The sequence below is a fragment of the Nannospalax galili genome, unplaced genomic scaffold (assembly GCF_000622305.1).
Source record: "Nannospalax galili isolate Female #2095 unplaced genomic scaffold, S.galili_v1.0 scaffold403, whole genome shotgun sequence".
NCBI lineage: Eukaryota > Metazoa > Chordata > Mammalia > Rodentia > Spalacidae > Nannospalax > Nannospalax galili.
Window position 1 is genome coordinate 522,784 of NW_008350130.1, and position 9,397 is coordinate 532,180.

The window sequence follows — 9,397 nt, forward strand, 5'->3', positions numbered from 1 at the left end:
CAGTCCCATTCAGCACAATAAAAACTGTCTGCACCCCCACAATGTTGCTTCCACCAACCTGTCCAGAAGCTTGGGCAAGCAAAGAACCCATTGCTGCGTGTAGTTTGGCGGCTCATCACGACATGCCATGGTGGGGTCTGGGGGAGGAATTCCCTCAGTACAAGTTCTAAGTTCACATATAAGTCCGGCCACCATGTCCACAGCAGGGCAATGTGAGAGATGTGGCCCCACTCCTCATGAGTGTCGCCATTCCACAGGATCTACATCTGGCGTACTGGCTGGTGGGGGTTGGTGCCTTGGGCTCCCATTGACGCCGCTGTTCTTGAGAGGGTCCATAACAATGCTCCCATCAGCAGGAATCCCTTCATTTTTGGCTCAGGTGTAGTTTTAAGGGATTAGCAGGATTCTGTCACACTTCCCACCTCTCTACACAGGGTTCTGGATCTCCGGGAGGCAGGGCTTCCTGGACGTGAGTGTGGTGGATCCAGGGAGCAATCCCATCAACCTTAAGGGCAGTGGGGGTGGTAAAAAGTACAACATAAGGTCCCTTCCATCTGGGTTCGAGAGTCTTTACTTTGTGTCTTTTGATCCAGACCATATCCCCTGGGATAATACTGTGTTCCACACTTGGGGTTTTTTCCCCTTCATAGAGTGCCCTAATTAGGGGCCAAATTTCTTACTGTACTTTGGCAAGGGCTTGCAACACATTTAAATAGTTGGGGGCCGACTTCTCTTCCCCCGGGGGCTGTGCTTGCCGGGTTATAGGTGGAGGGGCCCCGTACATTATCTCAAATGGAGTTAAACCATGTACATAGGGGGAGTTCCGAACACGGAAAATGGCTAAGGGGAGGAGGGTCACCCAGTCACTGCCAGTCTCTATTACCAATTTAGAAAGGGTCTCCTTTAATGTCTGATTCATTCTTTCTACCTGCCCAAAGCTTTGCGGGTTATATGCACAATGTAACGTCCAATCTGTTCCCAAAGCTTGGGCTAGTCCCTAAAGGACTTTGCTAACGAAAGCCGGACCATTATCGGAACCTATAGCCTCAGGAATCCCATATCTGGGGACTATCTCCTCTATTAGTTTCTTTGCCACCATCTGGCTAGTCTCATGCTTGGTTGGGAAAGCCTCTACCCATCCTGAAAAGGTATCCACCATGACCAGTAAATATTTATACCCGTACTTTCCTGGTTTTACTTTGGTGAAGTCTATTTCCCAACTTCTTCCTGGGGCCCTCCCCCTCTCCTGAGTACCTGTTGGGTGGAACCCCTTTGGGGCTGGTCTTAGCTTGGTGCAGCTATTGCATTTCCTTGTGATTTGGCGTGCCGCCTTGCTCTGGTGAGGAAACACCAACTGCACAGACTGAAAAAGGCTGAGCAACTTTTTCCAGCTTAAATGGGTGGACTTGTGCAGATTAGCAAGCAAGTACTGCCCTGGTGCCTCTGGCAGGATTAATCTATCTTCCTGGTCCCTATTCCAACCTCCCTCCTTAAGCTCCTTCCCCGGGACTCACTTTCTAATCCATTCAAGGTCCTGAGGGGAATAGTTTGGGTTGGGAGGCAGGGCTGGCAGTTCAGGGATGGGCGCCTTAAGAGCTGCAAGTATAATGGAGTCTGAGAGGGCCACCCTCCTAGCTTCCGCATCAGCAAGGTTGTTGCCAATGGCCTCAGGAGTCTTCTTTGACTGGTGGCCTGGTACATGTATAACTGCCACTGCTTTTGATTTTTCAACAGCAGCTAGCAACCTTTGGAGTTCTTGCAAGTTTTTTAGTTCCTTTCCTTCCGCAGAACGGAATCCTCTTTCCCGGTAGATGGTGCCGTGGACATGGACAATGCCAAAGGCACACCTGCTATCTGTATAGATGTTGGCCCATCTGCCTTCTGCTTTCTCTAAAGCCTCAGCATGAGCAATAAGTTCAACCTTCTGGGCTGAGGTTCCAGGGGGCAGAGCTGCACTCCAGATAACTTCCCCTGTGTGGGTCACCACTGCTGCTCCAGCTCTCCTGACCCCATCCCACACGAAGCTGCTTCCATCTGTATACCAGTCCAGTTCACCATTTGGTAGCCGCGTGTCTCTCAGGTCTGCTCATACCTGGATGATCTCAGAAAGAACGTCTCCACAGTCATGTATGGGGGACAGATCTGGGTCTGGTAGGAGGGTGGCAGGATTTAGGGTCACTGGGGCAGAGAAGGTGATTCGAGGTGAGTCTAGCAGGAACCCTTGGTAGTGGGTGAGCCTAGCGTTTGTCATCCATTTTCCTGGAGGGTGCCTGAGAATCTCCTCTATGGTATGTGGGGCTGTCACCCTCAGGTCCTGGCCAAAAGTCAGCTTGTCAGCTTCCTTTACCAGCAGGGCGATGGCTGCCAAGATGCGCAGGCAAGATGGCCATCCTGAGGCCACTGGGTCCTCCAGCCGCTGTAGGCCACAGGTCTCTTCCATGGGACCAGCTGCTGGGCCAGGACTCCTTTAGCCACTCCTTTCTTTTCATCTACGAACAGGGTGAAGGGTTTTTCTGGGTTTGGCAGAGACAGGGCGGGAGCCTGGAGGAGAGCTTCCTTTAACTTGTCAAATGCCTCTTGTTCCTGACTCCACTTCCAGCCTGGCCCTTCTTTGGTGGCCTCATACAGTGGATGGGCTATTTCTACATACCCTGAGATCCAGAGCCTGCAAAACTCGGCTGAGCCAAGAAATTATCTCACTCCCTGGGGAGAGGAGGGTACAGGAATGGTTAGGATGGTTTGTTTCATGGCCTGTGTTAGCCATCTGGCTCCTTCCGCTATCTTGTATCCTAAGTAGACCACTGACCTCTGGCAGATGTGTGCCTTCTTGGTGCTGGCCTGATATCCCAGGATGCCCAGTTCGGCCAGCAGGTTCCTCGTGGCTACCATGCACTCTTCATGGGTAGTTGTGGCCAGCAACAGGTCATCCACATACTGCAGCAGCATCACGTGAGGGTGCCTTCTGCGGAAAGGCTCCAGGTCCTGGCTTAGTGCTTCATTGAACAAGCTTGGGGAATTCTTAAAGCCCTGTGGCAGTCTGGTCCAGGTGAGCTGCCCTGTTTTTCCCCTCCTGGCTCTTGCCACTCAAAGGCAAACAAGGGCTGACTGACTTCAGAGAGGGGAACACTAAAGAAAGCATCCTTCGGGTCCAGGGTAGTATACCACACAAGGGACGGTGGCAGGTGACTGAGGAGAGTGTAAGGATTAGGCACCATAGGGTGAATGTCCACTACCCTCTTATTAACTTTCCGCAAGTCCTGCACCGGCCGGTAATCTCCACTGCCAGGCTTTTTTACTGGAAGTAGGGGCGTATTCCATGCTGATCAGCAAGGTTTAAGGATTCCTGCAATATTAGTCTCTGGATATGAGGTGCTATCCCTTTCCTAGCCTCTTCTGGCATCGGATATTGCCGAACCCGGATGGGTAGGGCCGTGGCTTTGAGTTGAACAACAACCGAGGGCAGATGTTTGGCGAGGCCAATTCCCCCAGTCTCAGCCCATGCAGAAGGGAGCCTCTGCACCCAAAAGTCCATTTCTCCCTGGCCCCCCTTTTCTTGAGCTGCCAGAAATAGGCGATATTCATCAACCAGGGATAGGGACAACACATGCACTGGCTGTAGAGGCTGTCCTTCTGAGTCCATGACTTTTATCCCTTTGGGCTCAAAATGGATACACGCCCCGATCTTAGTAAGTAAGTCTCTACCCAACAATGGTGCGGGGCTCTCAGGCACAACCAGGAAGGAGTGGGAGACCTGATGCCTTCCCAAGTCCACTTTCCTGTTGGTGGTCCAGGCGCACCTCTTGGACCTTGTTGCTCCCTGGACTATGCTTGTGTGTCCTGGGTTCAGGGGGCCATGAGCTCGGTTGAGAACTGAATATTGTGCCCCAGTATCTACCATGAACACAATGGGAGTCCCCTCCATGCACTGAGTTACCCAAGACTCGGGGAGGGGTGCCGAGCCTCATCCCAGTCAGTTTCCTTCTCCTAGGTGAAGGGTCCTGACAGGGCTCCCTCCCCCTTGTCTTCTTCTTTGTGGGCACTCTCTCCTCCAGTGCCCATATCTTTTACATAGGGCACACTGTTCCCACCCCAGTCTAGGTGGGCAGGGTCCTGTTCTCCGGGGTGGCTCCGGGCTTCCCTTCACCCCGGCCAAGAATATCCTGGCCATCTCTTCCCTCTGTTTCTTGTTCTCCCTTCTTTGAAACTCTCTGTCCTCCTTTCTATTTTTATCCTGCATCTCCTGCTCCTCCTTCCTTAGTCTCTCCTCCCTGTCCTCTGGAGTTTCCCTAGCATTAAAGACCTTCTCTGCCTGTTGCAACATTTCCCTGATTGAAATCTCTCCCAAATCGTCCCGCTTATGGAGTTTCCTTCAGATATCGGGGGCTGCTTGGTTAATAAAAGAGGACTACGGCTGACCTGTGCTCCTCTGCCTCAGGGTTTATAGGGGTGTACTGCCTATAGGCATCAAACAGCCTCTCCAGATACACGGCTAGGCTTTCTGTCTCTCCCTGAACAATTGTTTTTACCTTAGCCAGGTTAGTGGGCCATCTTGCGGCCGCCTGGAGACCGGTCATTAGAGTCTGGCGGTAGACCCGGAGACGCTCCCTACCTTCTGCCGTCCCAAAATCCCAATTTGGGCGTGTGAGTGGGAACGCCTCATTGATGGTGGGCTGAAGGGTAGTGGGCCTCCCATTTTCTCCGAGGACGTTCTTCCTGGCTTCATTAAGGATGCGCTCCCGTTCTTCTGTTGTGAATAGGGTGCGGAGCAGCTGCTGGCAGTCATCCCATGTGGGGCAATGGGTGAACATAATAGATTCCACCAAACCTATAAGACACTTAGGGTCTTCAGAAAAGGGAGGATTTTGAGTTCTCCAATTATGGAGGTCGCTAGAGGAAAAGGGCCAATATTGATACTGTTGAGTTCCATCCGGACCGCCTGTGCTGATTGCCTGGACCGGCAGAATAGGCACAGCTCCTTCCAAGGTGGAGGATGGGGCCTCCCCTTCTCGGTCCCTAATTCCTCAAGATCTTAACTGCATCCCTCCAGTTCCCCCAGGTCATCTGTCCTCCCTGACCCCATTCCCCACCTTGTAGGCCACTTCAGCCTCTCCCTCTTGTGGAGCTGCATATGGGGGTGGCTGTTCGACTGACAAGGGGGGTAGAGGGAGGAGCTCTCAGGGAGGACTGGTCGTGCACTAGGATGCCCACTCCTACGATTGGAGGATCTTAATCCTTCCTGGGTGACCATGATCAAGACTTTTGGTGGGCAAGCATGAGGCTTTTCCACCAAGAGGGACCTTAACCAGGACGGGGGATCCTCTGCCAGATTCTCCCACATAAGGATATAGGGGAGTTGATCTGGGTGGCCCTCTGGTTCAGGCTGGGCAATGACAGCCTTGACCTTGCTGATAGTATCCGGGGAAAGAGACCCCTGGTGCAGCAAACCTACTCCAAAGGAGGGCCACTCAGCTGAGCAAAAGGTGCCAAACTTACCCTTCCTGATGCCAAGGCCCATTTTTAAGGCCCGCTCCTTCACTTCCAAGAAATGAGAGAGGATTAGACCTTTAGGAGTGGCCTGAGTCTGGCCCATGGTAAAGATCACAGAAGAGAAAGGTAAAGAGAGGTGAAGATTACAGAAAAAAGAGGTGAAGAAGCCACTCTAAACAAGATGACCTGTGGGTGTGCTTGTGGACGGGTGCCTGTCGTTGCCGTTTTTCTTCTGCGGAGGACGTGAATTTATCTGGGAATCACGCCTGGGACCCCCTTATCATTTCACGGGAGTCTTTCAGCGGCAGGCACCCTAATGGCTTTTACTTGCCCGACCCATGCCCGCAGGGTGTTCTCAGTGGCTGGAGAGGAGGATGAAGAGGAAAAGAAGCTTTAAAATAGAGAGCGTAGAGAGAAATAGAAAATTAAGCCCCAGCACAGTATGACAATTAACACAATCATCAAGCACGCACACCACATCAGATCACACTCGTTCAGACCGGTCCTCCTTTCACTCAGGCACGTGCCACACTCACCACTCTCACTTTCACCTTCAGGATCCCCAAGACTTCTTGTGATTCTCCCAAAAGGCGTCCACTCGGACTGCCTCAGTGACGAGCTCAACCTTCTCCTCCTCAGGCACCAGGTTTCTGCTGATCGGGCTTGCCTTCCTAGGGCCGAATCACTCGGATTCTAGGGCCAGGGTTGGTTACCTGGACTTTCACCCGGGGTCACTAACCTAGGTGCCGGGATCACTAACCTGGACTTCCTCGCTCGGGATCACTAACCCAAGACCAGGCATGAGATGGCGACTCTCGCTTTATACTGGATTTATACAGACATGAGGGAGCGACTCCCGAATTACACTGCCCTGTCCAGAAAAGAAAGGAGCTCTGCCTCCATTCATCCTTTGTTCCCCCAGAAGCCCCCCAAATCCCAGATGAGCCCCCAAATATTAGGGCCTGAAACTCGGTGGGTTCTTTCCCAAGGGAACAAGTACACGAGCACAGAGATGCAAAAATCAAGCAGAGTTTTATTAGGCCAGCTAGCTGGGGTCGACCGTCCACCCAAGACACGCAGGACTGGTTAGAGCAAATCAACCCCGAGGCAACTTCAGGCAGAGATTATATAGGCTCCCACAGCCATTACACAAAAGCCCACACTTACACAACCAATAGTTTCAAACCACCACAATGTTGCAGCCCCTCTAGGTGTCTCAATCAGGGAGGGGAGGGTGGTGTGTGTCTGGCAGAACCCTACCCTGTTATCTTGTGCAAGTAGGCATGCCTGCCTACATGGATTATCACAGGTCATATTCTGGGACTGCAGCTCCTGCATCTATCTCCGCGTGCCTGTGTCTCTTCCCGAATCAAGTCAATTATTTACAAGCAGTAAAACTCAAAAACAGTTACAAGCAGTAAAACTCAAAAACAGTTACAAGCAGTAAAACTCAAATTCTTTAACCCTCGACATCATCTTTCACCTCCCTCTCTTACAGCCACAATACTTTAGACTGTGTGGTCATTTTCTTACGGAAAATTCAGAGACCAACAGCCAAAGTCAGGTGAGAAGGAGTTTAATTTCACACTAGCGGGACTGACCCATGGATCCTTCTGTAAAGGAGTGTCAATGCAAAAGCGTAATGCTCACCTCAAAGGGGATAAGAGATAGTTTATTCTGGAGCCAAATATAAGTGACCATGACTTTGGAACACAGATTCAGGTTACCCCAAATTCCATGTTCCAGCATGGAATGGAATGGAAGTTGCCTTACATTTTTATAGTAGCGAAACAAAGTCATAAATCAAGACTCTTTTCAAATACATTGGAGGATATATTCAGTAGGTGGGGTTGCAGCAAAGTGAAGGTTTTTTCACTATAGGTCTCAGATGCTATCTGATGACCTTCTTAGCCTTTTGGTTGGTGATACTGGGTTGTCTGCTAGGATAATACATTCTAAAAGGTTTTTTATCTGTTAGTCACAGGATGTTAAATCAGAAACAGAGGTGGGCAAGGAGTGTTGCTCCACAATCTCCAGAGTGACAATCAGTTGGTCAGTCTTGCAGGAAGTTCAGTCCAAGGTGCAGTTCTTTTTGGGAACTTTTCTTTCACAGGAGTCAGACCCCTTGTTCAAGGTTTGGGGGGCTTTTATATTCATATGTGGGAAATGCAAGCAAAAGGTACATAGCATATACATGATAAGTAAGGTAACAAAGGGCCTCAATGGCTACAGGAATGTGAAAGTCTTGGAAAACAAAGACTTCTATCCTGGGTAACCCCAGGGGGCAGGGGAGAAGACTCCTGTTCCTCTACCCCATTTCTATCGCTGATCTTGGAGCTTTCCCTGCTCCAAAGTTCTTAATTACATCCCATTCCAAGAGCTCTTAGCATGCTCCTCTATTTTAAAATGCTCTTCCATTTCCAACATAATTTTCGTGAGACCTCAGATCCATTTCTAACAGAGGCTGAGTAGTAGTTGCTTCCTACTGTCACTATCTTGGTCTTCGATTGTTTCCCTGGTCCCTTCTCACATTTGTGTTAGTAGTCCTTCATTAAACTCTCCTCAGTTATCCCTTTGGAGTATGCTGTCACTTATTTCCTGCCAGAACCCAAAAGAAATAAATTTTACCATTACAAAATTTATTTATTTATTTATTTATTTATTTATTTATTTATTTATTTTCCCACTGAGGCATTTTATTTATACGTATGTTTTACATCGCTAGGAAAAGAATCCCAGGATTTTCCCTCCTTTGTGTTTTTGCCTTGCTTCTTCATGGTCCCTGATACCAGCTGAGGCTGCCAGTACAATGAAACCAAACTGACGGGGTGGGAGCAGATTATTCTGCCACTTTTCTAGGTTTTTGAGCTGCACATCAAATCTGGGTCTGATCACGCCACACTTGTTTAACCTGCCAGTGAGGTTCACAACAATTTTCCCAGCTCTGTAATCATCAGTGATTTCACACTCGCCAATGTAACCATGTTTCATCATCACAGTCAGGAAGCGGACGATGACTTTGGAGCACGGCCTGAGGAGGACCTGGCACTTGCCTCTCTTCTCGGCACTGTTGATGCTCTTCAGAGCATTGGCCAGGACATTCATATGCACCATGATGGTGGCGCAGAAAGAGCCAGAATTTATTTTTTTAAATGTCTACTTATGGGCTGGAGAGATGGATCAGCAGTTAAGAGCACGTACCGCTCTTGCAGAAGATCTGAGTTCAGTTCCCAGTCAGGTAGCTCACAATCACCTGCAACTCCAGCTCCAGGGGATCTGACATACTCTTCTGGACCATGGACATTCACACTCATGTTCACATATCTCCACACATACACATACATACACAATTATGAAAAAAAAACTGAAACTTTAAAATAAAGTTAAAATAAGATGTATACTTAATCTGTCTATAAAATTCATATCATCTAGAAGGCAGGAATGAGATGCAAGTATACTGTTGTGGAGTGATTTCCCCACATTCTCCATGCAGTCACTTTGACTCTGGGAATATATGTATGATAAATTAATTTAGAAAACATATTACAAGTCTGATTTTAAAGCTGTCCTGAATATGAAAAGTAGAAATAATGACCCAACCCTCTTCCTCCAATCAGCCCTGAGAAGTCCTTCCAGCTGGAAACATCCAGTAAATAACTTGCAAAAGATGACATATGACACTAGATGGCAACTATGTCCCACCAGTGTAGTGTAGTTACTCACAGAAACCCATGAATAGTCTTGGGTCACCTGGCTCTGCATGTTCAGCAGAAGCCAGCTCTCTACTCTCAAATCAGTTCTTACACATTCTTTCAAGGCAGAAACAGCACCTTCTTTTTCAGTACCTTGGATATTCAGGCCTCCCTGCCCTGCTTGGGCCTGGGAAAGTTCCTCTCCACCTTCCTTCCTC

General features: G+C 49.3%; 1 pseudogene; it reads right to left on the reverse strand.

Moving 5' to 3' along the window:
• Window positions 1-8,208: 8,208 nt before the first annotated feature.
• LOC103745449 lies at window positions 8,209-8,601 on the reverse strand (annotated as a pseudogene).
• Window positions 8,602-9,397: the final 796 nt, after the last annotated feature.